Source organism: Saccopteryx leptura, chromosome 1, assembly GCF_036850995.1.
Source record: "Saccopteryx leptura isolate mSacLep1 chromosome 1, mSacLep1_pri_phased_curated, whole genome shotgun sequence".
Lineage (NCBI taxonomy): Eukaryota > Metazoa > Chordata > Mammalia > Chiroptera > Emballonuridae > Saccopteryx > Saccopteryx leptura.
In genome coordinates, this window is record NC_089503.1 from 391,750,847 (window position 1) to 391,777,781 (window position 26,935).

The window sequence follows — 26,935 nt, forward strand, 5'->3', positions numbered from 1 at the left end:
TAACACTTAATTCATATCTATAAGCTACAAATCAGGTGGTAAGTTATTCAAAGTACAGTTATACAATAACTTGAATAGCAATAACAATATCGGTACAAACTTCTAAAAGATTAGTACTAATTAATAACTCTACTTTACTGTTGTTGTGAGTCAAGGGCGCAGAGAAAGAGATTAGCAGACAAAATCATCAAGGACTAGCAAAGGACCACCACTTGCTCAGGCAAATGGCCCTGAGTTCATGCAGTGTTCTAATTTTTCTCACAAGACTTCAAAAGGCTTGCTTATTAAGAAACTGGCATAGCATCAAGAGTAATTTTTGCTTAAAGATACATAGAGTGCACGTGCAAGATAGCTTAGTAGCAACATAATATCAGAAGGCATTAATTGCTATTGCTGCTATGGATTCCACCACATTCCTCTCCTTATTCTTGGAAAATACAAAAATCTCATGAGAATGTTTTACTGAGAAAAAGCCCAGCAACTGCCTTCAGTCACAAAACAAGTCTCTTAACAAAACATTCTTTACTTACCGGCTGTGCTCCCATCCAAGGCCAAGCAATGGGCCACTCCACTACACCTTACCTAAGATTCTAATGTCTAGTTAAACTTTATTTATTTACTATATTCATACACTAGTTAAGTTCTAACTTTATTCTTTCTAACATGATTAATGAGAAGAAATTCTCCTATAAACTTAACCCTTTACGAGGGATATCATAGCCAGCCTCTTATGTTTATGAGCCCAGTTCAAGGGGCTTACAGGCTTTTCTGTGGAACTTACACCTTCTGTCTCATTTCCAAAGAAATTACTACGAATCTACAGGGAAAGCACGGTACTATTATCCCTGTGCCATAAATAATAGCACACCCCAGAAAAGGGGGGATATAAGGCCAGATTAATTCACAAAGGTCAAAGGGGGAAGTATGGTTGTGCCTTTCCTTTGCGGTGACTTTGTCAACCCGCAGCCATTGGTCTTCTCTGCTGTGACTTTGTCAATCAGCAGTTTTTGATCTTCTTCTGCTGTGACCTTGTCAGCCAGCAGTTGTGGGTCTTCTCCTGCTGTGACCTTGTCAGCCAGCGGTCATTGATCGGCTCCCGACACCCAAGGTCGCTGGCTCCAGCAAGGGGTTACTTGGTCTGCTGAAGGCCCACGGTCAAGGCACATATGAGAAAGCAATCAATGAACAACTAAGGTGTTGCAACACACAACAAAAAACTAATGATTGATGCTTCTCATCTCTCTCCATTCCTGTCTGTCTGTCCCTGTCTATCCCTCTCTCTGACTCACTCTCAGTCTCTGTAAAAAAAAGAAAGAAAGAAAGAAAGAAAGAAAGAAAGAAAGAAAGAAAGAAAGAAAGAATTAACAGCAGTTTTGTAAACATTCTGCTTCCCTCCAGCCACACCCCGTCTTTCACAGGTGAGTCCGCTACACCCTCCCGGAAGACTCCTGCCCTTCTACACAGTATTCAGGAGAAGGAGGGCATATAGGGAAAGCCAAACAACTCATTTATTAGGCATGAATAACATCGATCCTAACGCCAGTTAAGAAAGAAATAAAGAAAAAATAGGAAAATCACATTTAAGAAAGCAGATGTGAAAATCCTCAGAAAGTACAGCAGACTGTATCTCTCAATGTTCTATGAAGCAAATATCTTGACCAGGTTAAGTATCCTAGGAATACAACAGTATTTAAACTTGAAATGTCTTAATGAAATCCACCACTTCATTAAGACTAAAAAAGACAGGAACAATCATATCTTACTGTGTAGAAATCACTGCAGATGAAATCAGTGCTCCGTCTGACCCACACTTCTTAGTCATGTTCACATTTAAGGACCCAGAGACTCGATTAGCTCCTCCTTGTTATTAGGATAATCTCTTTATTCCATGCTCTGTGTCTTTATTCACACCTGCAAAGTCCCTCTTGCTGAGCATGGTGACAGTCACAGGCTCAGGGATTAGGCTTGGACGTATTCCTGTGGCCGTTATTCTGCGACCACAGCTGCATGGTGACTGAATGAGGAGGTTTCACATGAGTCTAGTTCAAGTCCAGAGGTGAGAAGAGAGCACATGGAGGGGGCACAGTGTGGGGAGACTACGGCTCAGGACTAAGGACACATTGCAGAGATCCACACAGACTCATGTTTCACTGGAGCATCAGACACAGAGACAGATACTGACCTTAAAGTAGCCACAGAAGAAAACAGGTCACCTGGAAGGAACTGCAGGTAGAAGGTGGCTCAGTCCCCCTGTCAGGAGTGGTGGTCAGAGGACAGGGCAAGGTGGTCATCATAGACTGAGGGACAACCAGTACCAAAGTAGGAATTTGGGATGGGAAACTGACCTTTCAACTACAGGAGTAAAAAGATATGTTTTCAAATAAGTATAACTGGACATATTAGCAAAATACCTGCTCTGAATACATTGACAATGTCATAAGAACATGTGAGAAGGAAGGAAATCAGAAAAACAAATTGGTAATGATAGATCCATATAAATGAGTACTGTCTTTATACCATATTAATAATGTCGGGTTCAAAACACAGAAAAAAGATAAAGTAACATGTTGTGCTACAGTTTCTTTCCTTATATCCCACCACACCTAGGCAATGTCGTCCTCAACAGCTGAGAGAGAGTTTTATTCAGATGCCACTTCTTATACACAGTACCCAGAATAAAGTAGGTACTTAGTCAATGTTACTAAATGAACACATTACCTGGACGTCCTCAGAAGACCAGGAATTGTGATGCACAAGTACAACTTTAAATAGTCTGAAGGGAGTGACCTCAGAGACAATGGTGGCCTAGAAAACTTCAAAGGTCCATCTTTACTCAGAACAATGGAAAAAATAGCAAAAACTCTCAGAATCAACTTTATCAGAACTCTGGAACTTTCTGTTGTGACCTGTCAGGTGGCTCCTTGCAGGATAAATATAAATGTCTTATCTTCACTTTTTCTAACTCAGAGCTCTCTCAGGGTAGAGAATGAACTAAGGCAAAGACCATGAGCAAAAACCATTTCATGTCAAGGAACCAGCAGCTGTGTCCTGGACAAAAACATCAGCTGGGGCAAATAATGGACGTGGAGAAAGCCCAGGAGACAGAGCTGGGGAGGGAGGAGCCACAGGCAGTAAGTGTTGTGAGGACTCTCTCATCTTCCTGGGAATCTAGATGCTTCTGTGTATCATTAATGTGCAAAGAGTCATCAAGACTCAACCACCACAGGAGGGCACCTGCAGTGCAGACAGGAACACACCTGGACCAGCCGGCTCAGGTGATCAGGTGACCAGGAAGACTGCAACACTAGACCCCCCACAGAGCACTTACTACATAAGGCCACTCTATCAAGATGGGAGACAGAGCAGCTCTACCTAAGAGATACATAGAAACAGAGACAGGGAGGCAGCTACAGTGAGGAGACCAATAAACACGTCTCAAGAGAAGAACAGTCTGACCAGGCGGTGGCGCAGTGGATAGAGCTTCAAACTGGAATGTGGAGGACCCAGATTTGAGACCCTGAGGTCACCAGCTTGAGCGTGGACTCATCTGGTTTGAGCAAAGCTCAACTGCTTGGACCCAAGGTCGCTGGCTCAAGCAAGGGGTCACTCAGTCTGCTGGAGCCACCTGATCAAGGCACATATGAGAAAGCAATCAATGAACAGCTAAGGTGCCGCAAGGAAGAATTGATGCTTCTCATCTCTCTCCCTTCCTGTCTGTCTGTCCCTATCTGTCCCTCTCTCTGACTCTCTCTGTCTCTGTCACAAAGGAGAGAGAGAGAGACAGAGAGAGAGAAGAACAGGTCACAGCTCCAGAATAAAAAATAAAAACTGATTTCAATGAAGACAAGCAATGAACCAGATGCAAAGTTCAAAATACTGGTTATATGGATGCTCAGTGGACTTAGGGGAAGAGCACGTGAACTCAGTGAGAACTTACACAGAGAGACAGAAATCAGTCAAAAGAACCAGTGGGAAATTAGAAACACAATAACTGAAATGAAGAATACATTGGGTGGAGTCAACAGCAGATGAGATGAAGCAGAGAATCAAGTCAGCAATTTGGAACAGAAGTTAGCAAAAAACACCCAATCAGAACAGCAAAAAGCAAAATAGAATTAAGAAAAATTGAGATTGTTTAAGAGACCTCTGGGACATCATCAAGCATAAAAACATTCACATCACTGGGTACCAGAAAGGAGAGAGAGAGAGCAAGGTGTTGAGAAATCTATTTGAAGAAACGACTGAAAACTTTCTTAGCCTAGAGAAGGAAATAGACATACCATCCAGGAAGCCCAGAGTCCCAAACAAGATAAACCAGAGCTGTCCTCACAAACACATCATAATTAACATGCTAAAAGTTAAAGACAAAGAGAAATTATTTTAAATTTTTATTTAGAAAATTAAATTTAACAGGGTGACATTAATCAATGAGAGTCCATAAGTTTCAGGTAAACATTTCTATAGCATCTGAACTTGATTATGTTGTCTACCCATCGTCCAAAGTCAAATCATTTTCTGTCACCGTATATTTCATCCTCTTTGCTCTCTTCTCCCCTCCCTCCTCCCCCAAGTCCCCTCCCTGGTAATGACTTCACTTTTATCTGTGTCCCTGAGTCTCAGTTTTATATCCCATCCTGTGTGAAAATGTATAGGTCTTAGCTTTTTCTGATTTACTTATTTCACTCAGTATAATGTTCTGCAGTTTCATCCCTGTTGCCTTAAATGACAATGTGTCATCATGTCTTATGCTGAGTGGTGTCCCAGTGTATATATGGACCAGCTCTCCTTTATCCAGTCCTCTATCCAGGGACACTCTGGTTGTTTCCATGTCTTGCCCACTGTGAATAATGCTGTGATAAAGATGGGGGGGGGGGCGGCATGTGTCTTTACGTAACAATGTTTACAAATTTTTAAGGTAGATACCCAGTAGAAACATTTTTGAATCATAAGATAGTTCTTAATTTTTTGAGGAGCCATCATTTTTTCTTCCATACTGGCTGCACCAGTTTGCATTCTCACCAGCAGCGAGTGAGGGTTCCTTCTGCTCCACAGCCTCTCCAACTCTTATTACCTGTCTTGTTGACAACAGCCAATCTAACAGGAGTGAGGCAGGACCTCACTGTGGTTTTGATTTGCATTTCTCTGATAGCTGGTGTAGATGAGCACCTTCTCATATATCTGTTGGCCTTTTGTATGTCTTCTTGGGAGAAGTGTCAGTTCAGTTCCTCTCCTCATTTTTTAATTGGATTGTTTGCTTGTTTGTTGCTGAGTTTGTGAGTTCTTCACATATTTTGGATATTAACCCCTTATCAGAGCTGTTGTGTGTAAATACCATCTCCCATTTAGTTGGCTGCCTCTTTGTTTTGTTGTCGGTTTCTTCTGCTGTGAAGAAGCTTTTTAGTTTGATATAGTCCCATTCATTTATTTTTGCCTTTACTTCCCTTGTCTTTGGGTCAAATTCACAAACTGTTCTCTATGCCCAACGTCCATGAGCTTAGTACCTATGTTTCTTCTGTGTGATTTATTGTTTCAGATCTTATATTTTGATGCTTGATCCATTTTGAATTAATATTTGTGCAGGGGGGCACACTGTAGTCAAGTTTCACTCTTTTGCACGTGGCTTTCCAATTTTCCCAGCAACATTTATTGAGGAGACTTTCTTTGCTCCATTGTGTGTTTTGGCTTTTTTGTTAAAGATTACACTGGGGAACACAATTTTTGTTGCATCCACAAAAACACTTGTTTTTACCTAATTTGAGTGTGCTGATCTCAAATCTGACATTAGTTTTTTTCTGTAAACTACAGTTTATTTGCAATTGAAGATTTTAAGTTTTCATCTTACTGTAAAATTTGCAACATTTAGTTTAACATAATAAAGTAGAATGTCTTCTTGGGCATCATCTTTGTGAAAATATAATAATTTATATAATGCAGTAAATACACTGGTGTCCCCAGAACAGCTAATGGGCCGACCCATCAGTCAGGGTTCCAGTCCTGTGATGGCTGAGTGAACTGGACTGGTTCACTGACTCTTCTTTTTAAAAAAAAAATACATGATTTTTGTGTGTGTGTATTTTTTTTTAAGTTAGAAGTGAGGCGGCAGAGTCCTGCATGCGCCCGACTGGGATCCACCCGGCATGCCCACCAGAGGGGATGTTCTGTCCATCTGGGGCGTTGCTCTGTTGCAACCAGAGCCATTCTAGCGCCTGAGGTGGAGGCCATGGAGCCATCCTCAGTGCCCGGGCCAACTTTGCTCCAATGGAGCCTTGGCTGCAGGAGGGGAAGAGAGAGACAGAGAGGAAGGAGAGGGGGAGGGGTGGAGAAGCAGATGGGCGCTTCTCCTGTGTGCCCTGGCTGGGAATCGAACCTGGGACTTCTGCACACAACGCTGACGCTCTACCACTGAGCCCACCGGCCAGGGCCTCCCCGACTCTTCTTTGAGGAGAAGAGGTTGGCCCAGGCATGCTGGAAAATCCCTTTCCCCTCTACCCCCCCCCCCCCCCCCAGCCGGAACACTAGAATTCATGAGTGGCGGCTGCGAGGGCGGAAGGATCCGTCGGGAGCACCGCTCACACCAGATCCTGGGGGTTTCCAGCCCCCGGCGGCAGCATCACCCCTCTCCCTTCCCCCCTCTGCAGAGGAAGCTCCAGGAGGAGAGGCAGCCATCGTGGCCGAGTTCGAGCAGGGCCACCAGTTCCTGCGGGAGCGGGAGCAGCGGCTGCTGGACCAGCTGACCAGGCTGGAGCAGGAGCTGGCGGAGGGCAGGGAGGAGGACCAGGCCCGGGGCGGCAGGGAGCTCGCCCGGCTGACGCTCCTCATCTCCGAGCTGGAGGGCAGAGCACAGCAGCCGGCTGCCGAGCTCATGCAGGTGAGACCTCTTCCCCGGGGGGCAGGGAGCTTGGGCACCAGGGCGTCGGTCCCCCGGGGAGCCACTCCCGCTGGGGACCTCAGTGTCCTCCTCGGACACAACGGGGCTGATCATCCTGCCCCCAAGCTCCTGTCCCAGGGGTGACTTGGACATCAGATGAGATGACTGGCCTGCGGACACTTCCAAAAGGAAGCGTTCTGCCTGACCAGGCGGTGGCACGGTGGACAGAGCATCGACCTGGGAGGCTGAGGTCCCAGGTTCAAACCCCGAGGTTCCGGCTTGAGTGAGGGCTCATCCAGTTTGACTGTGGGACCATAGACACGACCCCATGGTCTCTGGCTTGAGCCCAAGGTCGCTGGCTTTAGCAAGGGGTCACAGTCCCCCCCCGGAAAGGTGCCCACAGCCCCCCCCCCAACCCGTGCCAGGAAGTGAGAACGCATCCTTGAACCAGGACTTGCTGTCCACTGGAACAAGTCCCCTGTGTGGTCCCAGCCCCGTGGCCCTGTGTTACGGGGCATAATCACCCTTTTCCCTCCCCCTTCCAGCTTGCCGTGGGGGTTGAGGGAAACACGGGGACAGAGAGGCTGTGTCTGTCATCGTCTCAGGTTTCCACGGAAGAAGTTCTGGATTGAGAAACCCATTGCCCAGGTGACTAACGGGAGGACGGGAGAATTCCCAGATAAGCTTGTGTGTCTTTTTTTGTTTTCATTCCTTTAATAAGTACTGTGCACTAACCACATGTCAGCCCCTGTGCTAGGTGCTAGAGACAGTGGTGAACATGATCACATTATGCCCCGTGGAACTTAACATCCTCAGTGGATGCTGTGAGACTCGTATGAAAAAAAGACTTTTGCAAACTTCAGAGAACTGACACCATTAGGAAGTGCTGCTCCCCCTCAGTGTTCCCCAACGTGGTTAATGGCATCACCTTCCAACCACTGTCCAGCTATAAACTTAAGAATTGTTCTCAGCTCCTCCCTGTCCCTCACCTGTCCCCAGTTCTAATCTGCCACCAGCCTCTTCTGACTCTGCTTTAGCCCTTTCAGTGGTGAGGGTTTTAATGAAATTAGTAATTAGTTCCAGTTTTATTAACTTAAAATTATGTTCGTTTGATAACCAATTTAGGGAAACAAGAACATACATTTGCCTTTTTTCAATGTTGCCTGACACATTTTTACAATAAATCGATCGCTCTCTGGAGGGTCAGGAGGCCCGAGGATGTCCGTGAACGTTCGTGCTGCTCAGAGGTTAGAGAAGTCTGACACGTGTCACTTCTCACCTTCTGTTCCATGCTCCTACACCGGGCACTTTGCTGCTACTTGAATAATCACAAGTGTCCGTATAATAATGACAATGGCAAGCCTTTGCTGATCACGAACCATAGACAGGCATTGTGTTAACAGTTTTGCATGCATAACATAATTTAACCCAATAAATAGATACCAGCACCCCTATTTCCAGGGGGGAGTCTGGGGTGCAGAGTGGGCTCCCGAGGTGCACAGGGCTAGTGAGACAGCTCAGCACACACCCCCATCCCTGAGACTCCACCCCGTCTGCTCCTGGATCCCTGCCCAGTCCCCGCCTGGTCGGTCTGCACTGCCTTCCTGCTGCTGCTGGAGTGTCCTTCCAACGGGCAAGCTCATCTGTCTCTCCTGCTGTAAGACAGCCAGTGGCTCCTCGCCGTGTCCAGGTCAGGGTCCAACAGCGACAGGCCAGTCCTGTGTCACCCTCTGCTGTCCTGTCACTCTCACAGCTCCCAGACTCCGCGCTGACTCACCTCACATCTGCTCCTCCTGCTGCCTCCTCTGTCCTTCCCGCCCGACAGGAAGCTGCTCCTCCTCAGCCTTGTCCAAGTACACACTCAGGTTTCAGCACTGACTGGTGTGCTTCCATCCTCTGCCCTCCTCTCCTCCTTCTCTCTCTCTCTCTCTCTCTCTCACACACACACACACACACACACACACACAAACTCTAAACAAAACTACATACTTCCAACCCTGAGTCCCTGGGGGTCAGTCTCAGCACAGTATCAAGTCAGTAAGTGCCTGAGTGGCATGTGGTGGTGGTCACACTTCGCAGCACCATCCCAGTAAGCAGGTAAGACCCTTTTCCCCAGAGGATGCTGAAAACGGTAGAAGCTCCTGCCCTCTCAGGCCAACTCACGGAGTTAGACTGCTTCCGGCAGTTACTACAACTGAGACTGGTCCTATCTAGTCTGCCGGAAGCCTCTCTCCAAGACTCTTATTTCAAAGCGTTTTTTAAATTGATTGATTTTAGGGGGGGAGGTGGCACAAGAAGGGTCAAGTCATAGTTGCTTCAGTTAGTTGTTCACAGCTTGCTTGCTGGTTGTCTCATGTGCCTTGACCCTGCAAGCCCAGGGTTTCAAACCGGCATCCCCAGCCTCCAGGTTGATGTCTTATCCACTGCGCCCCCACAGGCCAACCCTCTCTCAGCCTCTTGAAAGCCCATTCAATCACCTCTAAAACTGCAGAAACTCCACTAGCGCTAGACCAGAAGACCACAGGAGCACTGGCCTCCGGTGGGAGAGGAAGTGAAGTGATGCCCTCCTCTGCCATCCTGCAGGGGGCAGAGCATCCCCGTGCAGACTGGAGAGAACAGTGACTAATGACCATGAACAACGGAGGGTCCTGACTAAGAGTCGTCCAAGGAAAAAGCCAGAGACAGCAAAGTGACCCTGCTCTCCATCCCAGAGCTTCAGCTGGAGTCCAGGCCACAAACATGACCGCATCCGCTTCTCTCTGGTCTCTGGGTTCCCTGCTTCCCTGCCCCCCTCCTCCCCTCTCCACCCTTCTGTTTCCAAAAAGCAGCCAGATGGTGTTTTTAAAACTATTACCAGTGATTAGAACACACTCCTGGATAACACCCTCCAATAGCTCCCCATCCACCTGAAATAAAATCAGAACTCTTCACCAGGAATTTCAGGGTTCACTCTCCACCCCCTATTTCACACCACTCTCCGCTTTAATCACTACACGCCAGAAAAATCTTCTGTTTCTTAAAACAAGCCCCCCTCTGGGCCTTTTCCTGTGCTAGCCCAATGCCCCACCCCTGGGTTTTACAGAGCTGGTTTCTTCTCAAGGAATAACTTACCTTTCCAACGAGGACTTCCCTGGCCACTCTGTCTAAAGTGGCACCCCTTCCTACCCCATCACTGCCCATCAGATTTCTCCCCAGCACACCACAACTAGACTCTATTTTCTTCACTGATTTCCTGTCTCTGTCTTCTCCCTCCTTAGGACTGGTTGACTAGCGACAGGGACATCCTCAAGACGGGCTAGCCCCTACTGTGTGCTGGACCCTGTGATAGCATGCTCTTCCTTTCCGGGAGGTAAACTAACCAGTTCAAGGTCACAGCACTAGGGACTATGGGACTTCTGAGTCCAATGACTGACCTGTCCAGCTCCCCAACCCCTCTCATCTGTGCCCCTCTTAGGGGAGGGTCTCATGCTATGTAGGGTTCACTCTCATACTGACGTAAATAAAAGCAGATTGGTCTAAACTGCTTCACAGTTATTAAAGTATTTTCCCCTTCACCTCACTTACCCCGAAAGCCACACAACAAGAAGTACACGAGTCAAGGTGCGATATCCCCGCCCCTAACACACAGCAGCGGGGGCGGGGAGGGCCGTGGAGGGATGGGGTCCTCGTTTCTGGTGCAGAGAGATGGGGACGCTGTGAGTCACGGGGGAGGCTTCAACCCTGTGGAAGCTCCGAGAAGCCCGGGCTCCGAAGCAGCAAGAAGTGTATCCAGGCTCGAAGGCGCTGTAGGCCGATGGGGGTCACACCTGGCTGGAGGGCGGGGCAGGGGGGGGGCAACGGGACAAGAGAAAAAGTAACTTGCTCAAGGTCCCTCGGCACGTGCACAGCGCCGGACCAGGGGTCTCCTCTCCCCTGGCCCCCTTTTCTCCGTCACGGGGGCTTCTCAAGGAAAATCCTGAGTCAGGGAGTGGAAGGAGGCCCGGGGCAGCCCAGGGACCCCTCAGAGGGCAGGGGTGGAACAGCGTTAGGACGGGGCAGAAAGGACTCGAAGAGGAGGAGGACGAGGAGGCTGCGGCAGGACCTGTGAAGGTAGGAGGGGGCAGGACAGGGGAGGAGGGAAAGGCAGAAGTGAAAATAGAGTGGGGGGTGTTGTGAAAACAGGGTCTGAGGGGCCTGGCAGGTTGGGGTCAGGCTGGGGGTGAGAGTCTGATGGTGGAGGAGCCCAGGGTTCGCGGAGGCACCGAGGGAGTCCCCCTGGGGGGAGCCCTGGCCCCCCCGAGAGGCAGGAACTGGGGGGGGCAGACAGGGGAGAGTCCCAGGAACCAGGCACACCCTGGCGCGTGGCAGCCGAAGGCTGGAGAGAGTTTCAGGGTGAGGGCCGGTTAGAGCCCCGGGGTGGGGGCCAGGGGACGGGCTATCACTGAGCGAGGTGCCTGCCCTTCCTGTCCTGCTCTCCTGTCTTGGCCCTCAGAGGGCCGCCTGGTGGTTCTCACTCTGCTTCCAGGGGCCCAGGGATGGAGCCTCTAAATTTGCCGGGCTTGAGGGTCATGCTGCCCTTTGTCCTCCCCAGGGAAGCTGCTGAGAGACTTGGAATATAAGACAGGCGAGTGTCCAGAGGTTTTCTGGATTAACCTCTCCCCACAGGGTCTGTGACAGTCCCCCAGTGCCCCTGGGGGGGGGGCAGACCAGCACAGCTCATAATTCTGGGTCTTGAGGGAGAACAGTGTGGAATTAAGAAAACAGACTCATTAAGAAAAAGGATGGGACTGGGAGGACTCTCCAATGCTGATGGCAATATCCCAGTGCCCCATAGTCCCAGTTTGCTTTATTACATAGCCATGTGCAAATCAAGGAAGTCCTTGATACAAAGTTACACACCTGAGGCTAAAACAGGAAATCTCCCAAGGCATAAACAGGACTCCCCCCACCATGCATAAGTGAAATCAACCAACATCTGAACAAACAAAGAGTCAGAAGAAGGGCATGTAAATTGCTTCCAGCAACTTAAGGAAGCAAGTGAAGTGGGTGCAAATACTCAGCATCACAGCCAATATGGAGGGGGAGGGGGGAGAACTTAGCCTTTTGCTAAGCCTCAAGTCTACAATGGTTTTTTGCCACTTGCAGTCTATTACATATCCTTTTTTATTTTTAAAGATTCTATTTATTGATTTTACAGAGAGGAGAAAGAGAGAAGGGGTAGGAATGAGAAGTATCAACTCGTGGTTGCTTTACTTTAGTGGTTCGTTGATTGCTTGTCATGTGTGCCTTGATCAGGCAAGTCTAGGATTTTGAACTGGTGACCTCAGCATTCCAGGTCGATGCTTGATCCACTGTGCCACCACAGGTCAGGCCATATCCTCTTTTATTTTTAATTTGTGTGCTGTGATTTTCACTCATCTGATTTCCTAGTTTCCCAGATTCTAATTTGGAGCAGACTGAAAAAATACAGAATAAACACAAAATTAATATAGCTAATGCTCACAGATACCCAAACATTCTAATACATTACAGGAATTAAAGCCTTTAAGCAAATTCTTAGCCAATATAACAGGCTCTCTAAGAGTCTTTGCTGTTTCGAATGTCCTTAACATGTTCACCAAGTCCATGCTGACACATCATCATTCCACATCCCTGCAAATGCAACCCAACCCCAGTTCAGCCCATTAAGAGCTGTCACAAGGAGCAGGAGTCCAGGAAAAGTCCACATGGCACTGGAATTGTTGTCACATTTCTATACTTTGCAGCTCACATCCAAGTCCCAATGACTGTTGCTTCTAGCTGGTAACGATTCAGGTAGACTGGCAATGCCATCTGCAGCATGTGTGGAAATGGAACTTCCGTTCTTTTTAAACTGGAGAGGTGAACCCAGGGGGCCTTTCTCTGGAGCTTTACAGCCGTGGGGTGGTGAGGAGAACCTTGGGATACACTATGCTGGGTGGCAGAGGTAAATTCGTAAGAGAAGTTGGCAAAAAGGAGAAAGAGAGCTCTAAGTTAGAATTAAGGCCTGGCCGGGTGGTGGCGCAGTGGATAGAGCGTCAGATTGGGATGCCGAGGACCCAGGTTCGAGACCCCAGGGTCGCCAGCTTGAGCACGGGCTCATCTGGTTTGAGGAAAGGCTCACCAGCTTGGACTCAAGGTCACTGGCTCAAGCAAGGGGTTACTCGGTCTGCTGAGGACCCGCGGTCAAGGCACATATGAGAAAGCAATCAATGAACAACTAGGTGTTGCAACAAAAACCTGATGATTGATGCTTCTCATCTCTCTCCATTCCTTCTGTCTGTCCCTATCTATCCCTCCCTCTGACTCTCTCTCTCTGTAAAAAAAAAAAAAAAAAAAAAAAAAGTAAGAATAAGAAAAAGGATCAACAATAATTTGAGGCTCAAAACCCATAAGCTGTAAAAGTTGCCTACACTCCTTGATAATCAAGGAGGTGACAAGATCAAAATACGGAGATAAATCTTTCTTAGGAGTAACAGCTAAATGAATCCATTCAGTAGGACCTGAAGCCACAACAGTCCTGTTGGAGTGCAACTCGAGGGACAAATTAGTAAGGCAATAGATTCTTCAGGATTTATGCATTTTAGTTGTGCTTGTTGCAAGGCTTTTTCTACAAGCTTTAAAGCTTGCTGTCCCGCAGCTGTAAGTAGCCGAGGAGAAGCTGGTTCAGCTGAGCCTCTAAGAATATCAAAAAGTGGTTTCAGTTCCCCAGTAGTTAATTTCAAGGAAGGTCTAAGCCAATTAATACCTCTTAATCATTTCTGGAAATCGTTTAAAGTTTGCAAATGATCCGTCCTGATTTCTAAGTTTTGTGGACGAATTTGTTGTCCCTCAATAATTTGTCCTATTGATAGATAAGAGAAAGGTAAAGATTGCTGTACCTTTTCAGGAGCTATATAAAGTCCTGATTCTTTCAAAGAATATTCTAGTTGCAAAATGGTCAGCACAGTGTCTTTATCTGAATGAGCAATAAGAATATCATCCATATAGTGAATTATGTATGCCTTAGGGTGCTTTCTTTGTACGGGAGAGATAGCTTGAGCAATGTATTTTTGGCACGAGGTAGGACTGTTAGCCATACCTTGAGCAAAACTCTACTGATATCACTCCACTGGAGCCTGGAAATTAAGTGAAGGAACACTGAATGCAAAACGCTTGCAATCCTGAGGGCTTAAAGGAATAGTGAAAAAGCAATCCTTCAAGTCAGTAATTACAAGGTAATAATTCTATGGAATGGCAGTAGGAGAAGGAAGTCCTAGCTGGAGAGAACCCATAATTTCCATAGTCTTATTTATTTCTCTCAAATCTTGTAATAGCCTCCAGTTTCCTGATTTCTTTTTAATAACAAATATAGGCGTATTCCATGGGCTATTAGAAGGTTCAATGTGCCCAAGCTGTAGCTGCTCTTGTACCAATCAAGCAGCTGCCCTAAGTTTCTCCTGAGAAAGGGGCCATTGGTCTACCCATACAGGATTATCTGATTTCCAAGTAATTGGGTCTGCACAATGCATTATTGGGGTAGCAGGAGCTACCAAGGCCCCTATGCTAAATTTTGATATCCTAATCCACACCTTCTGGTGTTGGGTGCCACTTCTATGGGGGTGAGAATTCCTCGCTGTTCTTTCCCTAGTCCCTTAGTGGGCAAAAATTCCCGATCAAGCATCTGAGTGCTAACTAAATTATTAGGACTGACAAGCAACGCCCCCCTATTTTTCAGAACATCTCTACCTCACAAATTAACTGGTAATCCAGAGAGCACATAAGGCTTAAAAAAAATCAGAATGACCTTCTTTATCTTTCCATTGTAAAAAACTAAAACTTTGTTGAGGGAATTTACTGTGCCCTATACCTTGTAATTATGTGGCTGCTGCATGAGTGGGCCAGGAAGGAGGCCAGTGTAGCTTAGCAATAACAGATACATCAGCTCCAGTATCTAAAAGTCCTTTAAATTTACGCCCTTGTAATGTTAGTTCCATTTCAGGGCGTTCCTGACCTATTTTTTTTTAAATACTTTATTGATTTTACAGAGACAGGAGAGAAAGGGGAGCATGGAATGGGAAGTTAACAACTCATAGTTGTTTCAGGCTAGTTGTTCATTGCTTGCTTGCGGTATGTGCCTTGACCAGGGAAGCCCGGGGTTTCGAACCGGCAACCTTGGCATTCCAGGCTGAAGGTTTATCCACTACGCCACCACAGGCCAGGCCCTGACCTATTTTTTGAATCCAATAGGCAGCATCAGTGGAGTCAAATCCTCGATTCTCTCGGGGTTCCTTTTGCAGGGTTTGGCCTTATCTTAAAAGAGGTAAAAGGATTAATTGAGCAATTTTCATGTCAGGGGAGATAGTGACTATATTCCTCAGAGTGTGAGCCATTACTTTAATTTCCCCTGTATAATCCGAATCTATTACTCCAGGAAGAACAAAAAAATTCTCTCATAGTTAAACTACTTCTGCCTAATAAGAGTCCTACTGTGTTACTGGGAAGTGGCCCAAAAATTCCAGTGGGTATAGCTCGAGGTCCCATCTCTGGAGTTAATACGAGTTGGGAGGTGGGACTGAGGTGTGGGGCATTGAGAGTTATAAACCAGCCCGGGCTGTGGTGGCACTCAGATAGAGCATCGATGTGAAACACTGAGGTCACCAGTACAGAGCCCTATGTCATCAGGTCGAGCCTGGAGTCAATCCATGGTCAAGACACGTGTGAGGAGCAATCAGTGGGTGCACGACTCAGTGGAGCAAGGAGTTGATGCTTCTCTCTCCCTCCCTCTCCCCCGTCTTCTCTCTCAGAAAAAGGAGAAGAGTTAGAAACCATGAGAGGGTATAGTTTGGATACAATGACAATAGACCACAGGACTAAGGACAGCAGGTGAGGAGGAGAGATGGGGCTGGAAAGAAAGAGGGTGCCAGGGTGGGGGCACAGGGGGGCTGCGGTCCCCAGAGCCCCAGGAGCAGCCCGGCCAGGCCCCAGGGCTCCACCCGCAGCCGTAGACGTCGTCTGCCGAGGGCACGAAGGGCAGGTAGTGGAACCACAGGAACGAAGGGTCCGGCCGGGAATGGACGCTGGTCTGGGCCACCCCCTCGGTGACGGCGCGACCGTTGTGCAGCCAGGTGACGTTGGTCACAGGGGGGAAGATGTTGTCCACGATGCAGATGAGGACGTTGGGCTGGCCCAGCTCCACGCGGGACTTGGGGAGCATGGTCACCCTCGGCGGCACTAGGAGAAACGAGGCCCGAGTCTTACAGGATCGACCCTGCAGCCGGGCCTCAGTGGGACTGCGGCTGAGGGACGTTCCCTCCTCGTCGGCCAGCTGCGGGCAGGAAGGGCAGGGACAGAGGGGGAGGAGACTGGGGAGGGGGCGCCGGGCTCCTGTATCTGAGGGACCCTGAAGGGGTGTCCAGGCGGGAGGGTCCTTCCTCAAGAAGGAAGGGGTTGCCGAGGGGTCTGGAGAGTCCACAGCCTCCTGGGAAGGGAAGGGCCCAGAACCACAGCCGCAGGTCCTGAGAGCCGAGTGCCCCAGCGGACAGGGACCTGTGGGGCGGGACGAGGCCTCTCTGGGCCGCCCCTGCTGGGGAGGAGAGGGCTCGGTACCGCTGGTGGCTCTGGGGCGGCTGGAGCGCTCCACCATTACCCCCAGGTGGGCTCGGATCACCGCAATGCTGGCCCCCCCTGCGGGTCAAAGCCGGTGAAGTCGCCAAACTCCGGCAGGCGCCACGCAGCCTCCCTCTTCGTCAGCTCCACGGAGAACAGCTGGTCCCCATAGAACTCGTGGGCAAACTGGCCTGAGGCTCCGTAGAACTGGTAGAAGGCGGGTCCGTAGGAGCCCATGCGGTCAGCTGTGTGGGGTGAGGTCAGGGACGGAGAGGGAGAAGACCATGGGTTCGTCTCATCCATACACGTGCTAGGCTGAGTCCCTGAGCCTGTGCCCCATCCTGGGTCTCAGGGGACAAGCCCTGATCTGACCTGAGCTGGTCCTTGGAGAGCGGTGGATGAGGGTTCCTTCTTCTCCACAGCCTCTGCTACAACTGTTATTAACTTTTATTGATAATAGCCTATCTAACAGGTGTGAGGTGGCATCTCATTGTAGTTTCAATTTGCATTTTTCTCATAGATAGTGAAGATGAGCATATTTTGCCTGACCAGGCGGTGGTGCAGTGGATAGAGCATCGGACTGGGATGTGGAGGACCCAGGTTCGAGACCCCGAGGTCGCCAGCTTGAGCGTGGGCTCATCTGCTTTGAGCAAAGCTCACCAGCTCGGACCCAAGGTTGCTGGCTCGAGCAAGGGGTCACTCGGTCTGCTGAAGGCCCACGGTCAAGGCACATATGAGAAAGCAATCAATGAACAACTAAGGTGTTGCAATGTGCAACGAAAAACTAATGATTGATGCTTCTCATCTCTCTCTGTTCCTGTCTGTCTGTCCCTCACTCTGACTCTCTCCCTGTCTCTGTAAAAAAATAAAATAAAAGAGCATGTTTTCATATATCTGTTTGCTGTTCGTATGTCTTCTTGGCGGAGTGTCTGTCTGTTCAAGTCCTCTCCCCATTTTTCCATTGGATTGTTTGCCGAGCTTTGTGAGTTCTTTATGTATTTTGAATATTAAGCCTTTATTGGAGCTGTGGTTTGTAAATGTCATCTCCTACTTGGTTCGCTGCTTTTTTATTTTATTGTCGGTTTCTTTTGCTGTGCAGAAGCTTTTTAGTTGATATAGTCTCACTCATTTATTTTTCCCTTTACTTCCTTTACTTTTGGGGTCAAGTTTATAAATTGTTCTCTATGGCCAAGGTCCATGAGCTTAGTACCTATGTTTTCTTCTATGTAATTTATTGTTTCAGATCTTATATTTTGGTGCTTGATCCATTTTGAATGAATTTCTGTGCAGGGGGACACACTGTAGCCAAGTTTCATTCTTTTACATGTGGTTTTCCAACTGTACAAAGATTCTTAAAAGCAGGAAAAGAAAGACAAGATCCGTCCATATTTTGGCAAATGTTAAGATTTTGTTCCTTTTTTTTTTTTACAGAGACAGAGCGAGAGTCAGAGAGAGGGATAGACAGGGACAGACAGGAACGGAGAGAGATGAGAAACATCAATCATCAGTTTTTCATTGCGACACCTTAGTTGTTCATTGATGATTTCTCATATGTGCCTTGACCGTGGGCCTTCAGCAGACCAAGTGACCCCTTGCTTGAGCCAGCAACCTTGGGCTCAAGCTGGTGAGCTTTTTTTTGCTCAAACCAGAAGAGCCCGCACTCAAGCTGGTGACTTTGGGGTCTCGAACCTGGGTTCTCCGCATCCCAGTTCGATGCTCTATCCACTGCGCCACCACCTGGTCAGGCAAGATTTTGTTCCTTTTCATGGCCTAGTAATATTCCATTGTATGTAGGTACCACTTCTTTATCCATTATCATTTTAGTCAGAGACGATGCTTGATGTGGTTTACGACTTGTGTGCTTGGAACACGCCCTTCCGGAACCAGGTGCCCAAGGCCACCGGGTGAACAGCCCCAGGGAGCCCCCAGGTGACAGTGACACCAGTGCAGCCCTGACAGGGAGCCTCTGGAATGCTCTGGACCAGTCGGGCCTCCAGTGACTGCAGCCCAGCCTGTGTCACACGAGCAGAAGAGCCGCCCGCTGAGCCCAGTCAGCCCGCAGCACAGGAGAGAACACAGAGGTTGTTTACTGTGGGATTGTTTGTTACCCACGGACAGATAACAGGAACACAGAGCATATAATTCACTGCTATTAGTGTGTTCTCATTACTGTGTGTCCCCCTGTCAGCCTGTGAGCATCAGGAGAGCGGGGCTTTGTCTGTTTTCACTAAGTGATCCCCATACTGACGTGAAGCCTGCACAGAGGTGCTCACTACGTATTCATGAGTGAATGAGTGAGTGAGTGAATGAGTGAGTGAGTGAATGAGTGAATGAATGAGTGAATGAGTGAGTGAATGAGTGAGTGAGTGAGTGAATGAGTGAGTGAATGAGTGAGTGAATGAGTGAATGAGTGAGTGAATGAGTGAGTGAATGAATGAATGAGTGAATGAGTGAGTGAATGAGTGAGTGAGTGAATGAGTGAGTGAATGAATGAATGAGTGAATGAGTGAGTGAATGAATGAGTGAATGAGTGAGTGAATGAGTGAGGGAATGAATGAGTGAATGAATGAGTGAGTGAATGAGTGAGTGAATGAGTGAGTGAGTGAATGAGTGAGTGAATGAATGAATGAGTGAATGAGTGAGTGAATGAATGAGTGAATGAGTGAGTGAATGAGTGAGGGAATGAATGAGTGAATGAATGAGTGAGGGAATGAGTGAGTGAATGAGTGAGTGAATGAGTGAGTGAGTGAATGAGTGAATGAATGAATGAGTGAATGAGTGAGTGAATGAGTGAGTGAATGAGTGAGTGAATGAGTGAGTGAATGAATGAGTGAATGAGTGAGTGAATGAGTGAGTGAGTGAGTGAATGAGTGAGTGAGTGAGTGAATGAGTGAGTGAGTGAATGAGTGAGTGAATGAGTGAATGAGTGAGTGAGTGAATGAGTGAGTGAGTGAATGAGTGAGTGAGTGAATGAATGAGTGAGTGAGTGAATGAGTGAGTGAGTGAATGAGTGAGTGAGTGAGTGAGTGAGTGAATGAGTGAGTGAATGAGTGAGTGAATGAGTGAGTGAGTGAGTGAATGAGTGAATGAATGAGTGAGTGAATGAATGAGTGAGGGAATGAGTGAGTGAGTGAATGAGTGAGTGAATGAGTGAGTGAATGAGTGAATGAGTGAGTGAATGAATGAGTGAGTGAATGAATGAGTGAATGAATGAGTGAGGGAATGAGTGAGTGAGTGAATGAGTGAGTGAATGAATGAGTGAATGAATGAGTGAGGGAATGAGTGAGTGAATGAGTGAGTGAATGAGTGAGTGAATGAGTGAGTGAATGAATGAGTGAGTGAATGAATGAGTGAATGAATGAATGAGTGAGTGAGTGAGTGAGTGAATGAATGAGTGAATGAATGAATGAGTGAGTGAATGAGTGAGTGAGTGAATGAATGAGTGAGTGAGTGAATGAGTGAGTGAGTGAATGAGTGAGTGAATGAATGAGTGAATGAGTGAGTGAGTGAGTGAATGAGTGAATGAGTGAGTGAATGAATGAGTGAGTGAATGAGTGAGTGAGTGAATGAGTGAGTGAATGAGTGAGTGAGTGAGTGAATGAGTGAGTGAATGAGTGAGTGAATGAGTGAGTGAATGAATGAGTGAGTGAATGAGTGAGTGAGTGAGTGAGTGAGTGAATGAGTGAGTGAATGAGTGAGTGAGTGAGTGAATGAGTGAGTGAGTGAATGAGTGAGTGAGTGCTGGGACCAGACTCCTGACAGCTGCGTCTGACACTGAACGGGAGGTGACTGGAGTTAGTGTTGGAGGTTGGCTTGGTCTGCTCCGGCTGCCATCACCAAACACCACTGACCACGTGGCTCAAACAACAGAAGTTTCTGTCCCCACAGCTCTGGAGGCTGGAAGTCCAAGGCCAAGGAGCCAGGACATGTGGTGTCTGTAGATGGCTGTCTCCTCCCTCAGTCTTTACCTGGACTCTCCTCTCTGTGTGGAGAGAGAGAGGGGAGGGGAGGGTTTAGGAATCTGATCTCTCTTCTCATAACCACCTGTCCTATCAGAGTAGGGCCCCACCCATGACCGCATTAACCTTAGTGATTTCCTATAAGCCTCAGTCTCTAAATACAATTACATTGGAGTTTGGTGCTTAAACATATGAATTTTAGGGTACACTTCTCAGTTCATAACAGGGTCTCCTCTCAAGAGAGCGTTTGGTACCCACTACCCGGACTCCATCATGCTCAGTGCCTCCCCAACTCTGGTCTCCCCACAGAGCACGGCAGACGGGTGGCACCTGGCCACCAACGGCCTCTGGTGACCTGGGCTGGGGCTGGGGTCCGTCCAGGCTGTGGGTCACAGGGACTGATGCTCAGGTTGCAGCCGTGGCTCAGATGCCACACGTGGGGACCCTCCACTGCCTGGCGGACCCCTGTTAGTTTGGGCCGGCTCAATAATACCCTAGAATGGCTTATGAATAACTAATTTATTTCTCACAGTTCTAGCGGCTGAGAGTCCAAGACCAAGGTGGCGGCAGATTCAGCGTCTGGTGAGGGCTCCCTTCCTGGCTCACAGACGGCCATGTCCTCACTGTGTCCCCGCAGGGTGGACAGGGCGAGGGGCTGCTCTGGGTCTCTTATAAGAGCTCCACCCTCGTGACCTAATCACCTCCCAAGGGCCCCACCTCCAAACCCCACCACATTGGGGATTAGGTTTCAGCTCGTGAATGTTGAGGGGACACAGCATTCCATCTATAGCACCCCAGAGCCCTGGGTCAGTGGTCAGGGTAGAATGAGATTTGGGCTGAGGCTGCAGTTCCCACTTCAGGCATTGGGGGCAGCAGAGAGCAGGGCCTGGAGGGTCCAGTCTGAGGACGCGGTGCTGGGGTCACCACAGAGGGAAGAGAGGGGACCCCAGAGTCCTCGGGCAGCGGCCGCAGAGGGTGTGGGGGCCGTTACTGGGAAAGGGGCAGCCGGGGTCGCACCGCTGAGGTCCTTGTGCCCGCAGAAGTGGGCAGCCCAAAGCGCATGTTCAGCACCTGAGCCTCAGGCCCCTGGGCCTGTCCCAAGGGCTTATCCTGTCACAGGGGCGGAAGTGACACCCGGAGGCCTGACACCTGCTGCTTGGGGCTGGACACAGACACGGCAGCGAGGTCCTCGTGTAGTTGGCAGGGTCTGGAGACCCCAGGGATCTGGGAGCAGGGCTTGTCCCTACAGGGACAGCACAGCCCCTGCTGTGACCCGGGGGACCCTCTCCAAACACCAGCAGTGTGAGGTATTCTCCACTGAGGAAGAAAGAGGGACGTAGCCACCAAGTGTGGACAAGCAAAAGCTTCATCTAGAGCGCTCCCAGGCGGGTTCACTGGTCCACGAGACAGGGGCCAGCAAGTCACACAGCTTCTCCCGCCTGGGGGTAATTTATAGTGTCCGGAGGGTGGTCGAGTTGATATGACTTGGTGAATTTCATTGGCTGACAGACGGTTGTTCTTTTTCAAAATGCTCCTGGGCCGTTTCTTTTGGTGTCATGGGTGTGGGTGGTTCCTCAGTGACCTTCCCCCATCGCTGACCTCACATTCCGACCTTTTATGTGAGATAGGGGCGCTGCTATTCGTCTGGGTACTTCCTGCTGGTTAGGGGCATCATGGGGAAGGGAGGTCGGAAGGTGGTGGCTCTGAGGGGAGTCGCGTATATGGGTGTAGAGGCATCTGGTTGACTGTGACTCAGGAAACCTCGCTGATGCGGCCCGGTAAGGATCTAGGAAAAAGAGGAGCAACCATGAGTAATGTGCTGACAACTAGAAGAGGACCTAGGATAGGGGCAGCCCAGGTGAGGATGGGTGGCTGCCACCAGGAGTTAAGTGAGTTGTATGAGGAGAGATTCTTGTGCAGTTTCTCTTGCAGACCGTTGAGGACATTGATGTTTTTTCCACCAGGCCAGTCACATTGATATAGTAACAGCACTGCTCCCTGCTTTAACTCACTCTGACGGCAGGTTCCCGGTGGGAGGGACAGGAGTAACAGGGGGGTCTGCAGAGCCCAAGCTTTTGGTGAGCCGGAGACGGGTGGGGCCCAGTGGTTCCGACTGCCAGCGGTCCTGCATGGGGGCAAGCTTGAGACGGGTAATTATGGGTTTAAGGGCCTAGCGGTGACTTGCTGAAATAGGGAATTGGGGTCTAGATGGGAATTGGGAGGGATTCTTCAAGCGGATGTGAACAGGTGGGTGGTGGGTAGCTACCACAGGGGTAGAAGTGTCCCAGACTTGAGGGTTGACAATATCTGGTGGAATCGGGGGTGTGACCGGGTTAGGGTGATCTGTGATAGTGGGAGAGCCTTCAGCCAGGAGTGGTAGGAGTAGGTGGGAAGATGCTGTCAGCTGGATAGTGGCTCCGAGACTTTGTAGAATGTCCCGACCCAGGAGGGGTACAGGGCATGAGGGCATGACTAAGAAGAAGTGTGAAAACGGGATTCCATCCAAACTGCATGTCAGGGGTGGCGTGAGAAGGGGAAAAGGAGGGGTCCCATCCACTCATAACTGAGACCCGTGAGGGAACTAGAGGTCCAGAGTGTGATGGGAAAACAGAGAAGGTGGCCCTGTGTCCACAGGAAGTGAGATGGACTTACCCACTACCTGCAGCGTTACCCTGGGCTGGGCGAGGGTCATGGGGGTCTCTGAGTCCGGGCCGCGTCCATGAGGCCGAGGAGTTCGAGCCGTGGGCCCGCCTGGCTGGCTCGGCCTCCCATTTGGGTGGCTGGTCCTCCGCGTGGAGACCCCGAGGAAGAGCCTGTTGCCCAAAAGGGGGAAGTCGCTCTGCCAGTGACCAGGCTGCTTGCAGTCAGGGCAGGGCTCAGTGGGCGGCCGCGGGCAGGGGCACTGCCGGGCCCAGCGACCGGGCTGCTTGCAGTCAGGGCAGGGCTTAGTGGGCGGCCGTGGGCAGGGGCACAGCCGGGCCCAGTGACCGGGCTGCTTGCAGTCAGGGCAGGGCTCAGTGGGCGGCTGCGGGCAGGGGCACTGCCAGGCCCAGTGACCGGGCTGCTTGCAGTCAGGGCAGGGGTTAGTGGGTGGCCGCGGGCAGGGGCACAGCCGGGCCCAGTGACCCTCTTTGCCACATTTAAAGCAAGCTGCTGGTGGGGTGCCTCTTTGCAGCCCAGACTTGGGTCGGGCACCTCCTGTGCCCCTGTTGCTCTGCCGGCCTCAGGGCTGCCACAGGAGCCTGGGTTTGGAGCGTCACCTGCTGCTGCATGTGGGCCTGGCGTCAGCCTCGGCCTGTTCCTCCCGACCGTTAAAACTTTACATGCCATGTTCACAGGTCTCGGAGAGCGGTTTGGGGCCCTTGGTATAGGCGGTGGGATGAGAAGAGGAGGAGCCTAAACGCTTTTCGATCGCAGACAGATCAGAGAGGGGAAAGGAACATGAACCTGAACAACTCCTTCCACCCCAGCCCCCTGGCGGAGAGGGCATAGGAGGCTGTCCCCCTCTTGTTGCTCGGAGCAGGATCTGGTGTGAGCACTGACGGAGAGGGGAGAGACTGGTACCTGCAGGCGAATGAGAAACAGGATCCGGAGAACGGAGAGGAGGACCCTGACAGGGCGGAGGGGGTCAGGCAGGAGGGGAGAGAGTTCCTCGAGGGGGTCAGTGAAGGAGGAAAGAATCAGGAGCGGAGGGTGTAGCTGAGGTTTCTCTGGCCAAAAGGACCTGTGCCATAGAGCAGGTGGCACAGGGATTAGGACGGGACTGCAAATACCAGGAGCCCTGAATGTAAGGGATCTCTGACCATTCCCCAGCTCTCTGGCAATAGTTATGTAAATCGGTGAGGGTGTTAGAGTAGAAAGTCCCTTCAGGAGGCCACCTGGTCTGGTTATCCAGTGGGTACTGTGGCCCGGCCACAGTGGAGAAGATCAGTTTCTTCTTCTTTAGGGAGGGATCTGTGTTTGAGAGACTCCAGATAAGGCACCCCAGAGGTGTTTTTGAGTCAGGTTTAGATTCCTGGGCCCCCATGGCCACCCTCAGCCTTGGGGTGATCAGAGATGAGAAATGGTGTCCCACACTCAATCTCTGGCCACTGGACGGTCAGGTAGAGTGGGAGTGTCTGGGACGTCTCCACGGCCACACAGGCACTAGAAAGGTAGGCGGTCCCTGACGCAGCTGTGATCACGGACAGGGAGTCTTGGCGGAAAGAACTGAGGGGAGGACGGAGACAGGGGACTTACTGCTCCATGTGCCAAAGTGGGTGGGAGGTCGGAGGTCCTGGTCTCCCTTGGGAGGAAGGGGAGAGGAACAGCCCTTGTGGACTCAAGCTCCTCCCGGGTTTCGGCACCAAATGTAAGGTATTTTCCACCAAGGAAGAAAGAAGGAATAGCCACCAAATGTGGACAAGCAAAAGCTTTATTTAGAGCGCTCCCAGGTGAGGTTCACTGGTCTGTGAGACAGGGGCCAGGAAGTCGTGCAGCTTCTCCCACCTGGGAGGGGGATAATTTATAGCGTTGGTAGGGTGGTGGTGGCGAAATTTCATTGGCTGACAGACAGTTGTTCTTTTTCAAAACACTCCTGGGCTGTTTTCTTTGGCGTCATGGGTGTGGGTGGTTCCTCACATGACCCTCCCCCATGGCCAACCGACCTCACAAGCAGGTGTCCCCATGGCCAGCCCTCCCCATGTCGCTCCCGTCCCTGGTCCCTCCCCTCCCCCACGGAGCCTCCGCCCTCTGATGTGCTGACTTCCGCCCCATCCTGCCCTCCTCGGAGTGTCCTCCCCGCCCAGACCTGACACCCCTCCCACGTTCTCAGACTCCCTGGACGATCCCAGTGGGGGTCCTCCCGCTCCAGAGGCAGCAGCAGGAAAAGTGACAGGGTCTTGGATGTCCCAGGTCCCCCTCCAGGAGACTAAGGGCACCTAGTTGGTTTGTGGGGTCCGTCCTGGACCAGGAACCAGCTGTTACAGCCCGGAGACCCCACTCTTCCCTGAGGCAGAGTCCACAGTGACTCAGCGGGGAGGAAACATCTGGGTCAGCGTGGAAATGGGGGAACACCTTGCACCCGAACCTGACACAGGACGGGTCCCCTCCGCGTTCAAGGCCCTGTTCTGTGCTGGGAGCAGAGGGAGCCCCCGGGGACCCCCCTGAGCAGCAGAAAGGGAAGCAGGTCTTCTGTCCCCGGGGCTGTGGCCACACGGGGGCGCCATAAAATTGCCTGCTGAAAGCTCAGCTCTTCTGGGTCTTGTGTCTTCTCGCCAGGACAGAAGGGCCCTTGTGTCAGGGTCACACCTGGTGCCCCAGAAGTCACACCTCTAACAGCACGTGTCACTGGTGACACTGAGACCTGGTGTGGGCATAAGCCCCTCCGTCAGGGTTAGGAGTGAACTCTTGCACATCTTTTAAGACCTCTCCTCTCCTCCCTCACTCCACCCCACAATCAGGGGATCTATAAAGGGTCCACACACTGGAACTAACACTGACCACCCCAACCTCCTCATCCCCATCGACAGAGCCCAAGTGAGAGCCCCAGACCCCTGGCCCTCCCACCTCCCTCTCTCACACTCACCACCATCTGCCCTGAATCCACCAGGACTCACCTCGTTCTCTCCTTTCCCCTGTCTGTCTCAGTCACCCCTGGTCCCCCAAACATCCTGCACGCTCATCTCCACAGGCTCCGTGCACCCCTACTCTGTCTCCCCTCACACCCCCTCCCCAGCTCCTGAAACCTTCCCACTGTGTCCCCCGGAGGTCTCAGCCCAGGATCAGCCAAATCCACACAGTCCTCCCAGGGTGTTCCTGCACCTGCAGCTCTGACAGGGACCTGGGTCTCCCTGAGGACACGGCTCCCTCTGAAGTCCTGCCATGGGGGTGTCTCCCCTCCCACAGACCTTGTGCCCTGGGCCTGGAGGTGGGTGGGGTCCTTCTCCTCAACGGCTTTGACTCATTCTCTCCTCCTAACATCCCCTAATAGATCAATATCATCAGATCAAATCCTCAACTCCCTCATTGTAAGGGATTACTGGGGACCCACAGGTCATTGCCTCATTTCTTTTAGCTCCTCACTCACTGTCACCCTCCCTAGAGTTTTACCACCTTGACCTTGGTGATTTCAACATTATCAGATGAGGAAGGATGAACAGTGGTCACCAAACGTATGCATCCCGAATCCGTGGAGTCTGTGGACAGACTTCTTTACATGACAAAGGGACTTGGTGATGTAATGAAGGTTAAGGACCTTAGGACAGGGAGACCATCCTGGATCACCTGGCTGGACAATCACGTCACATAAACCTAAAAGCATAGAGGTTTCTCTGGCTGGAGTCAGAGATGCTGCAGGAGAGATGAGGGTGAGGGGAGGCAGAGAGGTCCCACGTGGGGGAAGGATTGTGTGTGCTGTGGGGGCCACGTTCCAGGACTGAAGACATCCTCTGGGAGCTCAGGGTGGCTCCAGCTGACAGCCAGCAAGGAAACAGGACTCAGTCCCACATCTGCAAGAATCTGAGTTCAGACAACACAGTGAACG

General features: G+C 50.3%; 1 long non-coding RNA gene and 1 pseudogene across 1 annotated transcript; one reads left to right on the forward strand and one right to left on the reverse strand.

Moving 5' to 3' along the window:
• Window positions 1-6,640: 6,640 nt before the first annotated feature.
• Window positions 6,641-9,618, forward strand: LOC136387860 (uncharacterized). Its single transcript, XR_010748173.1, has 3 exons — window positions 6,641-6,868; window positions 7,414-7,516; window positions 9,360-9,618. It is a non-coding gene; the product is annotated as an uncharacterized lncRNA (long non-coding RNA).
• A 964-nt stretch (window positions 9,619-10,582) lies between these two features.
• Window positions 10,583-20,526, reverse strand: LOC136390841 (HLA class II histocompatibility antigen, DO alpha chain-like; annotated as a pseudogene).
• Between the last annotated feature and the right edge of the window lie 6,409 nt (window positions 20,527-26,935).